The sequence below is a fragment of the Marmota marmota genome, unplaced genomic scaffold (assembly GCF_001458135.2).
Source record: "Marmota marmota marmota unplaced genomic scaffold, marMar, whole genome shotgun sequence".
NCBI lineage: Eukaryota > Metazoa > Chordata > Mammalia > Rodentia > Sciuridae > Marmota > Marmota marmota.
Window position 1 is genome coordinate 16,733,050 of NW_025999842.1, and position 18,239 is coordinate 16,751,288.

An 18,239-nucleotide genomic window follows, 5' to 3' on the forward strand; every position below is an offset into this window, starting at 1 on the left:
ATTGTCTATCCTATGATCTCAGTTCTCCAATAGAACAAGAAAACCATTAAAGGCTAGGAATTCACTTCAGTGGTAGGGTATTTGCCTAACATGCAGTGAGAACCTGCATTGGATACCCAGAACCATAACAAAGTCACTGATTTCAAGTTGTTTAGATTTTCCCTTGTTTCAAAAGGATAAGAACAACTTCTGAAATCTTTAACCAGAATTCGCACATGTGGCTATTTCAGTTTAAATGTAAATTAAGTAAAATTCAAAATTCTGTTCATAATCACTGTTGCCATATTTCAAATGCTCAGTAGTCAGATGTGGACAGTTGCTACTGTGATAATACCCATACAGAACTGTTAAACCAAAGTTTTTGAGACTGAATTCTCTGAAATAAAGGGAATTATTGAGCCATTACAGATACTAACCAAGGAAGAACTAGGTCCTGGGAGAAGATGCACAACCATTAGCAGGAAGATTCCTTAGCAGTTAGAAATCTGTCCATTGAACCCAAGAACTAGGAACATTTTAATAGTGAAAATGTGAGGAAGGAAGTTCAAATTGTTTACATTGAACCTACATTGCCTATAATTAAGAGGTATAGGATAATGCAAAACCCAGAAAGTGGTAGGATAGGAAAAGAGTCCATAAGGAGAAGTACTATGCACTTCTAGACTGGATGTTAATAACCTGGAACCCTCATTTGTAAACAGGTGCAGTGGCATCTGATAGTCAGTCCATGGGGTTTTGAGTCAAGATCTCAAAATATTTCCATGAATGAAGAACAGTCTTTACTTGGTTTCAGCCTATAGTTGTGGACTGATTAACTTATTTCACCTGTCCTCCCCTCCATCATCTGTCTTTTGTAATTAGATTTAGGACATCTTAGAATTTTTCTTTTGTTAAAATATCTCAATCATCCCAGAAAGCTTTGTTAGTCAGAGTTGGGCTAGAGAAATCCTCTACAGAAGTCTCATGAGGCAAATAGAATAAAGGATAAAATGGGTCAGTATAAGAGTAATATAGGAAGGGTTGTATGTTTTTCTTTCAGTTTCACCTTAAATAATTATTAGATAATAGGAAAAAATTAAGAATAGAGGTTAACTAAAGAGTTGACCAACAATAATCTGTGGTAAACAAGATAAGAAGTGATCTCTATTTAATTCTAGCAATGAAATAAGGTCAAAAATCTGAATCAAGATTCAGGCATACATTGACACCAAGGATATCCACCTTGATCCAGACACATCAATAATTCCAGAATGTATTAAGCAAAACTTGTCCTTCCTGCAAGTGACTGTCACATGGAATAAAAAACTGTCTTTATATTGTTTTGCATATTTTACCTGTTAGAACTTTTAATTAGCTACTGAAATTTTAACTTTTGGTTGTGGTTTTGAATTTGTAAAAAAAAAAAAAAATCCTCAAGGGCACTTGATGATTCAGCCCATGAATGATTTAGAAATTAATTTCAAAAACATACAGTCCAAGATAAAAAGTAAAGAGAGAGAGAGAGAGAGAGAGAGAGAGAGAGAGAGAATGTGCACATAATTCTCTTGCTTCTGAAACACTGAACAAAAAGAAAATGAGATTGTCTATACTTTCAATTTTAAAGAATGTCACATAAGTGACAGGTTTAATGGCTCAAACCTTCAAATTAATTGCACTACCAAGACAGTTAAATATGATAATGTAACATTAGACTGGGAAGAATAGTAATGTTGGCATATTCTATACATTGTCAATTGTTCAGAAATTATCTTACTAGCATAATGCTGCTGTATAAAATATCTTCTTATGTCTTTCCCTGAATAATCTTATATTTGACTTTTTGAAAATCTTCCATGGCTATTCTGAGTTCCTTGTGGGAGTCACAGGCATTCACTTTTTATAAACTGAAGGTTAAATTTAAAGGTTTATTACTTTATTTATCTTTCATTTTACTTCATTAGTAAATAAAAATGATTAACTATGGAATGCCATTGGCTACAAAACCTTTATCCTTTATTTTACTTTTTTAAATGTGATATCTGTGCCAGGAACAGGTGCCTGATGAATGTATATAACCTGATGAATGCGTGTATGGAAAGTGCAAACCTACACATGGGCCTTGTGACCTTGGCTCCATGCTTCCATTGCTGACTCCCTGAAAATGCAAAATCACCATTTTGAGTTTAAGGGAAACAATATAACAAAGAATTTAAAGTCTATTTCTCCAGCTAGAAGTTGTTGAATGTGGTCCTTAGTCCCCAGTAAGCAACCAGGTATCCTCATATTTTGAAAATTGAAGATAAAAATCAAAGATCTTGAAAGTTATTAAACCAAATGCTTAAATCAACCTGATGGCAACTATGTGTAGGTGTCAATGTAGCCAATGAGAAGGAATGCACAGAAGTGAAATAAAATCATAAGACTATAAGCACCACAAGAAGGAAGGAAGTATGCAAAGTGTAAATGTAGCTAATGTTTAATTGGCAATAACAATGTCCCAGGCACAGTAATTACTCATTAATCATTCAAAAAATATTCACATGTGCATACAATGGGCCAGGCACTGTTCTAGACACTTAGGATACTACAATGTGCAAATCAGAAAAGTTCCCTGTCTTTTTGGAGTTTTTATTCTAATAGAAGCTACATACAATAAATGAGAAGATAATAAATAAGTAAATTACCAAATCAAAAATAGTAAGGGACATAAAAAGACCAGAGTAAGGAATTTGGAGAGTGCCATGTAGAGAAGACTGTTTGCAATTTGAAATAAATGGAGCTCATTTAAGCAAATACTAGGAGGTGAGAGAATGCTGGCCAGGTAGGTAGGGGAGAAGACTCTGGATGGAAAGAACAGCAGGGGTACAGGCTGGAGGAAATGAGTGCTGCATTACTCAAGTTGCTTCCTGGGAACCACTGTGGTTCTAAAGGAGTGAACAGGGGACATGGAAGAGAGAGAGTGGAAAAGGAGAGCCAACAGGATTGTATAATGAACTGGGTGTTTGTGTGAGATAAACAGTGGAATACCCAATGTATTCCAAAATTATAGTTTGAGCAACTGAAAGATGAGATTGCCATCAAGTAAGATGGAAAGACAATAGTTGGAACAGACTTAGTAAAGGATCCAGATATCACATTTTTTCCATCTGAAAGAAAATTTAAAAATGATTACATTCATTAAATCTTATTTTATTCATCACAAAGGAAATTTGAGATAGCAACAGGACATCTAAGTGCAAAGACCAAGTACATGTCTTTGTGTATGAGTAGGTTTTTGGAGTCATCTAGCCTGGGGGAGATATATATATATATATATATATATATATATATATATATATATATATATATATATATTTGGTAATTTTGCACATATTTATGGAACACAAGAGGTGATAAGAAACAAATACTAGGCTCTGGGGCACTTGAAGATTGAGTATGTAAGTAGGATAGGATGGAAGTAGCCAAGAAAGGATCAGAGGAGGAGTGACCAGTAAAGGAAGAAAACTAAGAGAATGTGGCGTACTGACACAAGAACCAAAAATTTGTACATCACATAATAGAGAAATATATAGTTTGTGTGCTGCATTTTACTTTAAAGTAAGAGTAAGAAAAATGAGGATGGAGAATGGATCACTAAGGTTAGCAAATGGGAGAAGAGTTTTGTGAAATACCAAGGGAAAATGGAGAAATGCCTTATTAGTACTGTATTGATAAGGATAGAAGAAAAAACAAAGAGTGAGAAAGTGAACATAGACAGCTAATTCAGACAATTTTGCTGCAAGGTGAAATACATAAGTGAATCAGTAATTAGCTGGCTGGGCATTAAAGAGAGATATATTGATGACTCATCTTAAGATGGAAGTCTTTGCATTATAATGGGAATTATCATATAGAAAGTGAAAAAAAATAGTTGTAATGTATGTGGGCTCATTCTTCTTGGTTGGGCAAGAGGTAGTAGGATTTGCTGTACAAATTAAGGAATTGTCTTTCATACAACTAAAGTTTAGTTATGGTAACATACAACATGGCAGACTACACTCATGTGGACTCTGCTGGGTATGAACAGAAGGCAGTGGAAGCCTATTACTTTATTTTCTTGACATATGTCATCAGCAGCCCACGTGCCCAGCAACTGGGGAAATGAATGGATACCAAATCCTAAAGGAGGGATCTGGGTGGTACACCATAATGTCCACTGTAAATACCCACCAGGAATGAGTAACTAATCTCCTGCTGAGCAGTTTGATATTGCCAATGGAAATTCTGATGAGTTTGAAGCAAATATGCTGATTTCAATTTTAACATAAACTTAAGCTGGATTTATTGTTTCAGTTGTACTTTTAAATTCATCCCCAGTTAAAATAAAGTACAATAAAATTGTGCCATTATCATAGAGGACAGTGTTACATGAGGATTGTGCAAATAAACTACACAGCATAGTTATGGGCACATAGTAAGTATTCATATCAACTGTAATTATAAGTTAAAGGAACTAAATAATGGGTCTTAGAATGTCCTCGTTTCTTTTTTATTATTGCTAGATGTTAGGAGTAATTGATTTTCTTTGGTATTTTGTTCTTTTGGGTTTATTTTCTATTTTAAATTAGAAGTGGGATTTATCTTTCAGCAAGGAGTTTTATTTTTGAAGATGTACACATTTATTTTAAATTTGGATTGTCCATTTCACTTTAGACTTTTTATTTGAAGAACTATTCTAAATTGCATAGGCATTATTAAAGAATACTTTTTTCTTCATGCTCAAATTTCTTTTTAAATGTTGTGTGTATCCTAATTTTTCTCCTTTACTCTTTAAAATTGTATGAGACTTTTATACAATTTGGGGAATTCAAATCATCATTTTTATTGTGTTGAGAAAGGAAAGTTAATTTCATATGATAGTGTTGAGTGAGAAATTACTTTCTGTCAACCAAATAAATTTGGAACAAACTTGAATGAGTATTTTTTTATCAGCCTGTGAAAAGGCTATTTATTTCCACATGTAATTATAAAAAAAAAGTAATTCTGACTTAATGAAATAAAACCAACCCTGAAAACAAATAGGACTCACTTGCCATTCAAACTAAATTAGAAACTGAAAAATGCTTACATTCTGACAAGTTTCGAAATGGCTAATGAATTACAAATATTGCAGAGAAGGAAACATATGTGCATAGATAGAATAACAAGAAGTTCAAACATGCTTTGAATTTGAAGCTTCTCTTATTCATAAGTCAGTCACAAAAATTATGAAGGAAAATTGAGTTTCTATCTAAATCTTTTAGGAACTGGGTATGTTGGTAACTTTCTAGAGAATTGGGTATAAGTAGATTATAATGTGCACAGTAGATAAAATTGATATTGTGATCTTTGAGAGTAAAATATTTTACTTGGTAAACATGAACTCAAGATTTACTCTGGCAGAAGTTTAAAATAAGTCATAAATAAGATTTAACATTAAGAGCAGAGATTTGTACCTACCATAAACTGGGAGGAGGGGAACCTACCCATTACTATGTTAAGATCATTTACTATATTATGCTCATTTTTTCTTTATAAAGAATAGCTAATGAACCAGTTAAAACTATTAAACTGAAGCAAAATGAATCTGGCACTCCCTCTCTCTTTCTCTCTCTCTCTCTCTTTCCCTCCCTTGGCTCCTGCCCTCCTCTTACATAAATGCATACAAATACATGCATACATGCATTCTGCTGAATAGGGTAAAAAACAAAATAATGCTACTGTAATTCAGAATCATTACCCTACAGGTTGAAGATAATGGTTTTCCTACAATATCTGTTAAAAATTAATAAAATTCAATAAAATATGCAATAATGACAAAAGAGCACTATCAAAGAATTAGAAGGAAATATATTTTTCTAGTTTTCTATTCACATAAGACATTTAATGGGAGAATGGGGCATTTGGGGTTGAGCATTGAGTCAAGTAAAAACATGAAGAAAATTCTAGTGATCTAAAAAGAGTCTCACTTTCTCAGTTACTCACAGCATTCATTTAGCAAATAAATGAAAAACTGACTGTTTGAGGAACATTGTGGTTCATTCCTATAGGTACTTTCCTCCTTTCACCCCACCAAATCCCACCATTTTAGCTTCAGCCTTTCAAAAAGCAAAGACTGAGACAAAGACTTGATTACCGATAATTTTGGAGGACATGGAATACTAAGAAATAGTAGTACAGAACAGGACAAGTGAAAAAAGGAAAGCAATTAAAACTGACTCCAGGATTAGGTTAACTACCAACAGGGAGACTGGCCTTGTGAAATGTACTTGGTCTTGTGAAATGCTGTAGAGCTTTGTGCCTGGGGATGAAACACAAGAGCATTTACCTGTCACCCAGTGGGGACAGGACTAAGGGCATCAGATAGTAACAGCTCAGCACTTCTGGATTGCTTATGTGTAAGTATTTTACAGGATCCCAAGAATGCCCCACACTCAACCTGTCTGAGAAGCCCTGAGGCAGAGAGCAGCAGGTATGTATTCCAGGGGATGGCACTGCTAGCTAACATCTGCAATAGCTGGTGGAGGGCTGTATAAAGCAGCCCTCTTCACCTTACTGAAGCAGGGATTAGTGTTAGAGGTGTGGCTCAGTGTGGCCAGTAGGGTCACCACAGTTATCTGAGACACTCATCTTCTTTTTCATGCAGTCTAGACTCAAGCTCCCACTTGAGCACATTTCTACCCCCCCCACACACACCAAGATTTAATCTTAGATATATGAACCTTATTTTTCTGGTGCCAAATAAAAACAAAATAGAGATACTTTTTAGCATTTTAAATATTTAAAAATTCTAAACAGCAACTTTAAAGAGGGTCCATGAAGCAAACTTTTGAATCTTTCTATCTTATTTAAAGGTTCCCACCAACATAAGTTATTCCCACTCTTGGTTTTCTCCATTCATCTCAACCCTTGTTAGGCCAGGGCCCTAAAGCACCATCCTGATCCTGTCTAAAACACCTAGCAGAATACAAATTTTTCAAATACTTGACATTATTTTCCCTTGGCTACTACTTTACAATTCTTACTTTATAAATTATTTCCTCTCTTCAAAACATTAGTGTCTTTATATGGGCTGCCCAGTTAAATCACCACAAATTGGCTAAACAACAATAATTTACTTCATGCAGTTTTAGAGAATGGAAGCTCCAAGTACTATGGTTGAGTTTGGTGAGAGACACCCCCTCAATTAAATCTTCATATGACAGAAAGACAGCTCTCTGGGATCCCTTTGCAAGGTCACTCTATTTTTTTTAAAAAAAGACAAAGTCCTTTTTTGTTTGTTTTTGTTTTTTACATACTAAATACCTTCTAATTGTAATCTTTATTTTTTTATTTATTTTTGTTCTGGGGATGAATCCAAAGCCTAATGAATGTTAAGTTAGTGGTCTACTACTGATTTATATCTCTAGACCTTTTTGTAAGGTCACTAATACATTAATGAGGGCTTAACCCTCATGGCCTAATCAAGTTGTAAAGGTCCCACCTCCTATTACCATAACACTGGGTGTTAGGCTTTCAAAATACATATTTTGGAGGACCACAAACATTGAGTCCCTCATAATCAATGCAAACTAACATGAATGGAAGATTTACTTTAGCATTTTCCTTGTGGATTTTTCATATCCAACTTATTCCTGCTGAAATGCTTGCCAGTGACATTTTGGGTCTAAATTCAGTTTGAGGTGATTGGTTTTGTTTTGTTTTGTTTTGTTTTTGGAAAGCAATACTACATCACTGACACATGATTAGCTTATTAGCTACTTAACCCTTATGATCCTTTGCCCTCTTTCTTGAAAATTAGAGCTTTAGTAGTGATATATAAGATCACTAAGATTACTGCCAAAACAAAAGACATGGAGAAATGACACCTGTTGTTGAAAAGACTGAGTTTTTTGGAAGTTTAAGGCTGAGAACTGACAACTAGCAGCTAACCCGTGGGTTCTTCATCAAAACTAAGGACCAAGATTCTATACAATAAATTGGGCAACATTCTTAGTTTTTATGCACTTTTCTCACTATTAGTTACATACTTTTCTCACTATTTTTCAAGGTGCTTCACTTATTACCCCCAGAGCTATGCTGCTTCTTTTCTTTGTATAAAACCCTTTATAAATGTAAAATATCTAATAAGTCATAATTCCAGGGTTACATGGAACATACTGAGCTCAAGATTCCTACCAGGTGCAATGGCACATGCCTATTATCCCAGTGACTCAGAAGGCTGAGCAGGAGGATCACAAGTTCAAGGCCAAAATTTAGCAAGGCCCTAAGCAAGTTAGTTTCCCAATACTACTGAATATTTTTTAAAAATTAAAAGTGAAAATATTTTAATTCACGGAGGTCAATAGAATTATTTCATGGATTTGGGGAAGAGCTTGTGGAAGATGGGAGCTTTGAATTTGGTTTGGTGGAAAGTGGCAGGGAATATATGCTTTGTGAGAAGTAACAGAGATACAGACATACATTAGTTTGTCCCATCACAATGACATCTTCCCATTTCCTTCAGTTCTGCTGCTTTTCCTCCAAAGTTTTAAGGATTTGACTCCCATCTATCATTTCATTCTCAAGTTAAATATACCTGTATCACTGCCAGGTTTCTCTTCTCACGACTGAAAGGCTCAGGGGTCACTCCAGTTGAATGGGCTAACTGGGCTGCGCAAAATAACCACACAAGAGACACAAATACCTTTTTCTTTGGTATTTGGGATCACTGTGACGGCTCCTCTGACCTTAAGGGTCCTCAGGAAGAGAGAGGGAGCACGCGCTGACCCCTTTTATTGAGGAGAATCTATTCAAATGAGGCAAGGGGTCTGGTTTCAGGGGGCTGAGTCTATCTTCATGATGTCCACAGTCAGCAGGTTGATTGACTAACACCTGGGTAGGCCACACCCAAGGGCACAGTAAGAGAAGGGGACACACACAAGGCACTTCCAAGGAACATTCTACCCTAAACAGGGCAAGGGCTTATATTACAAAGGAACAGGTGAGGGTAGATTTACCCATGGGGCTGTAGCAAGACACACCCATGCACCAGAAACCTACCCTGGAACCCAAGAAGGGTGGGGAAAGCTCTGCCACATTTCTGTGACTGAGCACCTCAGCACCCAGCCGGGGAGTGTGACTCAGTCACGTGTGAGGCTGGTCTCCTACATATCACCTTATTTATGTTAGCACCAGTCACTTTCTAGCACTGTACTGTATTTTATTTTCTTCAAAGAATTTGCCTGAACTGGTGTTATCTAGTATATTCACTTGCCTTTATTATATTGTCTGTCATTCCTCACCATAGGTTAGCTACATGAGAAATGAGAGTTTGTCTACCTGCTATATCAACAGAAACTTATTCAGTGTTCTATGAAGTTGTTAACCAATCAACTGTGATTGTGTAGTTGGTAACTAATCAATTATATTTGTTGAATAAATGGATACAATCATGTCCTTGGTGGAACCAAGACTCAGGCATGTTCTTCTCTCAGTCTTTGTGTTCACTAGAAGTTTCCTTAATTCATATTCTTGCTGCATTTAAAGCCTATTCAATGGAAATAAAAGAAAAAAATGTTGAATACTTCAAGAGATAAATTATTCTTGCATCTATCTTATAAAAGTGTGAATTTGGCCAGATGGAACACCTGGTCTTTTATGTATACCTTATGATAATTTAACATGCATTCTGGACAATTAAAAGAAAAATTCTACATATTTTCTTTTGTTTCCTCTAATACTATTTTGTGAGATCTACAATCTTCTTTTAGCTTTGGAAAAGAGTTTCTTTAAAGCCCATAAGTGACTATTATAGCCATATTGTCATTAAAATTTTCTTTTAAGAAATTGTTTGCATAACAAAATGCTTCATTTATTTGTACTGACTGTTGTTTAGTTTTTCAAACAAATGGGACGTTTTATTCTGTGAATAAAGATTAGGAAAAATACAAGAAAAATCATTGGGACTTCCAAAATGAAGAATTAATTCCACTGGTTGAGATAGGAAATTTGAAATTCTGTGACCCCAGTAATCCCCTCACTCATTTTATAAAAGTTACAGACCACTCTACCCCATCTTAAAAATCTATAAGCAACACAGTGGAGATTAAAGTAAAAGAGATGTGATTAATTAAGTGCAAACTCTTCATCACTTCCATAAAATAATTTAAAATTAACTTGCCCAAAACAGCAGCTTTGAATTTAAAGGGCAGCATACTATTATAAAGAGATGTTAAAGAAACTTTGATTACTGATAAAGAAAAGTTATCTGATGTTTGTTAATAACTGTTATTAACAAGCATATAAAAAGGTTGACCAGATGGTTTCCATCAACAAGGGGATACATTTTTTTTTAAAAAAAGTACACAAATTATCAGAAGAAAGATATAAACTATAACTAAACTTCTTCACTGAAAAAGGCCATAAAAATGAAATAGTTATCTTTTATTAGTTAAATATAGCACTACTTGGAGGCAAAGGGTGAAAGAAATAGTATCTATCAGGGTTTTTTCCCTGGGAGAAATAGACACATATCTTAAAACAAAAGTAGGTAATCAGTACTACAATAACAAAAAAATGCACATTAAGATCTTACTTTTCCTTTTTCATCATTATACTTTTATTTGGTACCAAGAAAAAAAAATCAAAAGTGAACATGAACAGTGCGTCCAGGTTAGAGAGGTTGAGGGAAATGGAAATAAATTAGGAAAGGTAAGAAAAATTCACATTTCAACAGTGATCTGTGAATAGTAGGAAACCCAATGACATTTTTTTTATACATACCTGTTCTGATGCCCTAAACAAATCACCTAAAAATAATCCAACAAAAATTCCTTGAAAATTAATGAACACTGTTTTAGTCAGCTTTTTGTTGCTGTGACCAAATGACCTGACAAGAACAATTAGAGAAGAAAATGTTTATTTGGTTCTCACAGTTCCAGAGGTCTCAGTCCACAGATGTTAGACCCAAGGTGGGGAAGAACATTATGAAGAAATGATGTGGTAGAGGGAAACACCTCAGACTTGGCAATAAAGACAAAGAATTTCACTCAGCATTGTCAAAATATAAACCCCTAAGGCATGCCCTCAGTGACCTACCTCCTCTAGCCATGCCTTACTCCCCTACAGTTACCATCCAGTTAATTTATATCAATAGATTAATCCACTGATAAGCTTAAGGCTGTCATAACCCAATCATTTCATCTCTGAACATCCTTGCATTGTCTTGCACATGAGCTTTTGGGGTTCAACTTTTATCTAAACCATAATCCAAACCACTTTGTATATTTGCATTGTTTCCTGGTCATATTCTAAAGCATTAACCCTTGCAAAAGGGCAGTTGACGCCCAGGTGTTTCAGGGTCTTAGACTAAATTTTGTCTTGGACAAATTGTGTTGCTCTACCAATCATGACTTTGCCTTAACATTAAGGAATCAACCAGACCAATGACTTCTTTTCTGAAGCTGAACTGAGACAATGTCTTCAATTCTTTCAGGGACTATTTAAAATTAAAAGACCATTCCTCTGGCTCTCAATTCCTGGACATTATAGTGTAGAAGATAAATCCTGGAGCTCATCAAAGAGAAAGAAACAGTGCCTCTCCAAGGCCATAACCCCATCAACCTGGTTCTCCTTCCCAGATAGCACATCCAGCTCTGTATTTATTTTACTTTATTGAGTAAAGGTAAGAAATTATATTTTCATTTCATCCCTGTCCTACACCCGCTTTTCTCTCAACCAAATACATCCCTAATACTATATTGTCCGCTAAGCAAAGTTCAAGAAATATGGTCTCTTTAAAAGAAACCGAGAAAAATCAATGATCTGGAGGCTAAATATATAAATCCGGTCATCAAATATTATAACTACTTCATGACTTTAGCTGTGATGTTTACTAGCATACAGTTATCATAGAGCACCTAGTTTAATGTATATCTAACTGTCATGTGAATATAAAATGTAAATTTTATTGTTTATAACTACTCTGGCCTTCTTTCTAAGTTATCAACTATCAAAGAAAAATAAATAAATGAACATTATGTTTTAAAATAAATCCTGTCCAATGTTTTACACCATGGATTACAATCTTTTTCTATAAAGGGCAAGGTAGTGAACATTTAAGGTTTGCAGGCCATATAGACCACTATTCATGGGATTAAGAGAGACCCAGTAAGCTGGGACAGCATTATTTTGGGGTACCTCAGTGAGTCAGTGAAGGTGTTTCTATAGGGATTGTCATTTGAATAAGTGAACTGAACAAGGATGATCCACGTTCATCCAGTGTGGTGTACACGGTTCAATCTACTGAGATTTAAAAAAAAAAAAAAAGGCAGAGAAAAGGAAAACACGTTATTTCTCTCTTCTGGATCTGAACCATCTATCTTCTCCTCCTATTGCGCATCAGAACTCTAGGTCATCTGTCCTTCAGACTGGGACTTACACTAGTGGTCCACCAGGTTTTCCTGTCTTCAGCCTTGAACTTTGACTTATCTCATTGGCTCCTTTTGTTCTTAGCTGTGGACTTGAACTGAGCCATGATTCTAGCTTCCCTGGCTCTCCAGTTTGCAGAAAGTATGTCTCAGCCTTTACAATCACATGAACCAATTCCATTAATAAACCCCTTCTCATGGAGTGGGGGGAGAGATTGAGATCTCCTACTGGATCTGTTTTTCCGGAGAAACTTGATTAATAAACAGTTTCTCTTGCAAATATTCAACTCTATCATTTTGTTGCAAAAACAGCAGCCATAGACTATATATAAATGTATTTTTTTCCAGTAAAATATTATTAAAAATCAGACACTGACTGAATTTGGCATATAGCTTGCTAACTACTGATTGAATAAGTCCTTTTTTCCTAATTTTAGATTGTTATTTCTTTCACATAGTCTGTTTCCACCTGCTTTTCTCCCTTAAATAAAAGAGAATGAGAGGTGGCATCTTCCTGCCTACTATCTGCCTACCTCAGAAGCAATCTCCTTGTCCACCTGCTTCTGGCTTGTCCTTGTGGTTTAAGTTCTAAGGTAAGGATAATTTGAGATTTGGGACATCCCCAAAAGGACACTGAGTTGAGCTGCCTGGCTACACTGGATCCCCCTCAGTTCCTTTGTCATTCTGCCCTTCCAGGGGTCTGATTGTGGTTCCCTCCTGTCTCAGGCCAGTGGGCAGCTGTGCAGTCCCACAAACCACTTCACCTCATTATGGCAACCACCTCTGACAAGCTTTCCTCTTCATGTGCATCCCACCCACACTATATGTAAACCAAGAGCAATTTGAGGAAATATCCCCCAAGATCTCAGGTGTTTGAATATACTAACCAAGTTTATTTTGACTGTTTCTGTAGTTTGGAAGAGACTTGCCTACTTCTGTATGTTTTTAATACTAACCTAAATCATCTATCACTCTCCATTTAGGCCAAAGCCCAGAGAGCTTCTCTCAATCTTAAACTTAGTTGTGTTATAAAGAGAATAAAGGCATCTGAAAAATCTCTCAAAATAATAACTAAGCTTGCATCTTGCACTATATTTCAGATGCTGAAAATTATACTCTCCTTTCTCCTTTTATTTATTTTCTAATGAATCCTAATTAACAGACCTCACCTCTGAGGTAGATGAAGTAGACAGTTCTGATAGGATAAAGACTGTGAATTGAAAAAAATCCAAGAAGGGAAATTTATAAATAAATTTCAAAATATCACTCCTGTTTTATAAATGTACCTGTGTTTCCTGTGCAAAAACCTCTCTAGGTAACCATCATTATTCTAAGCCTTTATTTACTCATAGTTGTAAGGGAATTCCATTTTTGAAAACACTAGAAAAATTGTCAGACTTAAGAACAAATTTCAGTATCCACCTACTTTGCCATTCTGTTTAACCAGACCATCCTGGGTTCGGGAGCCAGGACACAATGGTAGGAAGAAGGATGTACAAGAATATGTACCAAGATAGCCAAAACAAACTTCTGATCCAGCAAGGTTTTAAATTTGTAAATTTGCATTTGTTTGAGTGTTAGTCCTAATCCACTTGACTCAGTGAATTTGGACTTTTTTTTTCATTTTGAATTTTAAATATCACAATTGTATTTTCTTATTTCATGAGGAGAGAAGGCAGTGAATTTATTAAAGAAAGAGTCTTGGAACAGATTCTACAATACAGCATTAGAATTCCTGTTGTGTCACTACATATATGATATTGGTAATAATTTGAACTTTAACATCTATTTCAAAATACCTTTAAGCTATAGTATAAGGATGTAAGAGTGGGTGATCACAAAGATATCTTCCAGTGAAAAATTGTTTCTTATTTTCTATTGTTATTAACCCAAATTCTTATGAATGTCTTCATCTATAGTTAATATAAGAATTGAAATGTTTTCATTGTCAATTAATTGAGAAGGATTAATTAAGGAAAAGTTAGCAATAGTCTTTTAATAATTTCATAATTTTAGAGTTATTTATGAAACTAAACTCTTCACTTGATTAACTATATAAATTGAAGGTATATAAACTGCAATATGTAAGAGTCTTATGCTTATTGATATATAATACTAGTTAATATAATAAATACAATAGAAAATAGTCAACTTCCCCTCTCGTTGCTATATATACTTAATTTGACTATTGAATTGTGTCTATATTTGCTTTACATAACCATCTACTACTGGTAATTCATGTAATTTCATGGTGAAAAAAATTATATTCTTTTGCTTTAAGTATCTCAAGCACATTTGTATTTTACAGAATTATCATCTAACAACAACAAAAAAAGAAAACCTTTGCAACAGTTGTAGTTTTGAGAAAAACCTACTCTTTTAATGCATGAAAGTTGTTGTATTTAGAAATTTCTAGATATTTGCAGCTTAGGTGTTGTTACCACATATTGCATATGACCATATAAGATGTATCCTTCTCCATTTCAAAGAAAGAAAGATAAAATGCCTCAAGGTTAGAATATTTTCTTGAACTTTCATTTATTTGTATCTAAGACATTGCCTCATTTGATAGATATTTGTACCTCCTGTGTAGCAGAAATTCTGATATGTACAAGGAATAGAAAACACAGTACTTGGTCTATGCTTCCTTGAGCTTATGTTCTGATCAAGAAGGAGTAAAATTATGTTCTCATTGTAATTCAAGTGACATATCAGAGACATGAATAGCAGTTTGGGGAGCATAGAGGAGGAACCTATTATCAAGGTAAAATATTTTAAAGATATCTGTTACTCAAAAAGACTTATATGTTTACTACTTCTGTTTGTTGTTGTTTATGAGTTAAGGGAGTTCCTTTTATTCAGTTTAGTGTCGATTCATAGCATTATGTCACAGACACACAAACCTGAAAGCATATTTAATGAGCACTGGTTATAGGCAATGCAAGGCTTTAGGTAAGTTAGTTTGCTGGCTGAAAGAAATAAATGGAATTTCAGTGCATAAGAACTGAATGATGAATAAATGACAATGAGTGAAAAATTACTTACTCTCAAAGAGAACACCTGAAAAATATGTTTTCAGAAATTGAAGGTCAAAGAGGGGCAAACTACATCAGAGAAAATTAGTTTCTTAATCTCATGGAGCCAGATTTGCCTATTGAGCATAGAGCTTATGACAAAATAATTGTCCAGTAATTACTCTAAAAAATGGAACAAAATCAAATTAAAATGAAGCAAATTGCCTTTTGCATTGCAGCCAATGACAAGTAGTGACACATTCATGCTGCAAAATACCACTTTCTTTTTGTGAGAAGTGACCTACTGCTGGATGATTAAGTGACTAAGCAGTCCCATGTAAAATTTCTTGCAAATCTCTCTTTCAGAAGAAGTATGTTTTTTTTTTAATTGCTACTGCTACATGTGGTGATCTCATATTCAATAAGAAAAGCTATATATTTAAGACATACACATGCATGTGTGACAACCATCAGAGTTCATATTTACTAAGGGCTTGCTCTGTTCCAGGGACTGTCCCAGGTAGTTTATATGTATCAATTAATTTTACATGTACAAATATAAGAGGTAGGTATTCTTGTTTGTAGAGGAACAGCTGGGATGTAGAAAGGTTGAAGAGATTGCCCAAAAGTTTTAAAGACAACCAGTTAGATCCAGGATTTGAAACCAGTCTTGCTGTGTCCAGAGTGAGTATCGCAGTGACAGAAGTTTACATCACTGTGCCCCACCTGGTCCAGACACCAGTGGTCTTCCAGTTTACATTTTTAAAATTTATTTATTTTTCATATTTTATTGGTATATTGTAGTTGTACATAGTGGTAGAATTTGTTGTCACACATTTATACATACACAAAAAATATAACAATATAATTGGGCCAATATATTTCCCAGTTTTTCCCCTTTTCCTTCTTTTCCTTCCCCCTGGTTTCTTTACTGATCTCCCTTCCATTTCTTGTTCTTTTCCTGTTTACATTTTTAAAATATACAATCTAAGACTGATTTCACATAACTAAAAGTAAAGAATCTTTTATTTGAGCTATAGATGAAGACATAGGGGATAGGTTCAGTCATCTGTTTAATCTGCTACATATATAATCCTACTATTATAGCTTGAAAGACAAAGGGATGCCATTGAAGATCTGCGGATGTCTCAGACATCACAAGAAGACATTCATGATTTGCTTCTGCTTTCCAGACTCAGAAAAACAATTTTATTTCAGCACCTGGAGATAATCAGTCATATTTACATACATAAGTAGGTAAATGAGCCTTGAGTTCATAATCCCCATGCTACAAAAACTTCTTAGTATTTCTACCTGATACATAAAATAAATATTAACAACAACATTAGTATTTATTTTGTACTTACAATTTGCTAGGACCATTAGAATGCCTATAATATTTCTAACACATCATATAGGCATCACTGCACTAATACAAAAACTTAGGAGTGCCCAAGAGCAGAAAAACATAGTCAATTCTGAGCATATATGCAAAAATACTTGGGTGAATATAAGCACTAAGTTGAACAGAAAATTAGGGTTATGCCCATAATATAAGGGAAAAAAATCTGTTGAAATAATATTGTATCAAAGACCCAAAGTGAAAAATTATAGGATACTCTAAATAGATTAAAAAAGACATTTAATTTAATAAATCAAAAAAATATAGTTGTTACTTGATTTAAAAGTGGAAGAAAAATCAGTAGTCTTAACATAAGAACACTATCTATTTTATATAAGGGCCAAATATTACACAGTACTTTCAAGAATATATAAATCATCATATTTATTTAACTTTATTCCAGAAGTTCTAAGCCAAAAGAATTTTTTTTACCTGTTGAAAGTTATAAATAAAATTGTTATTTGCAAAGCCTACGCTTATATAACTTGGAGACAAAAGAAATAAGCACAAAATTCTTAAAATTAATGAATTCTATAATTCAGTTCAATAAAATATAAAAAATCCATAAATTTGCTCTATTTCATAAATACTCAGGATATTAAAGGAAGTAAAACAGTCAGTATGTAGCAGCCAAAAAGACAATGAAGGATGAAATGATTTAGAAAAAAATAAGTATTTCCTATGTAGATAACCACCACCCTTTACTCAGATATATGAATGACTTTAATTGACTTACATATGTGTTCACTAAGAACTACTTTCAGCGTGTCATTTTATACAAATCACTGAAATATATATAATGATATATTTCTTCAAAATACAAATATATTTCAAGCCATTTTGTAAGAGTATTTCTAAAGTTATCTGGAAGAATAAATAAGTTATATATTATTAAATAATTATGAAAATGGAAAATATACTATAACACTACAATCAACAGAGAAATGAATTGAATAGAATACACATACTTGAAAAAATTTAGACACATACATGAAAGTGAGAAATAAAGCCTTAGAAAAAACACATGAAGGAAAGTTATGTTGTCAATACCATTGGGAAGAATTGACTATGTAATTGAAAAATATATTGAGCTTTTCCTTATTGTATATTAAGTATGAAAATATTTCCCCAGAATTAAAAGTCTAATATAAAATAATCATAAACAAAAGTTAGAATAATATATCAGTTTGACTGATTTTTATTTGAGATGATTTAAGAGGAAAAATACAAAGAGAATCAAAGGGGAAATAAGACATATTTGACTATATAAGATATAATAACATTTGTACACAAAAATATGAAAGAAAAATCAAAAAACAATTTGCACAAAACTTTGAAACAAAAGGAAATTGAAGAAGTATTGTCATTTATAAATATAACTGATAAAATGTTCCTTTGACTTAGCACATTTAACAG

At 34.0% G+C, this 18,239-nt stretch overlaps 1 protein-coding gene across 6 annotated transcripts in view; it reads left to right on the forward strand.

The window, feature by feature from the left end:
- The window catches only part of Fut9 (fucosyltransferase 9), a 174,126-nt gene that overhangs the window by 126,647 nt on the left and 29,240 nt on the right, over positions 1-18,239 (forward strand). For 3 of the 6 annotated variants that reach the window (XM_048810868.1, XM_048810626.1, XM_048810793.1), the window contains 2 exons: positions 11,474-11,662; positions 12,866-13,000. The exons of 1 other annotated variant lie outside the window; for it this stretch is intronic. The gene's annotated coding sequence lies outside the window, so the exon portion shown is untranslated. The remainder of the gene's footprint in view (positions 1-11,473; positions 11,663-12,865; positions 13,001-18,239) is intronic. 2 more of the 6 variants (XM_048810737.1, XM_048810691.1) reach the window with 1 other exon arrangement.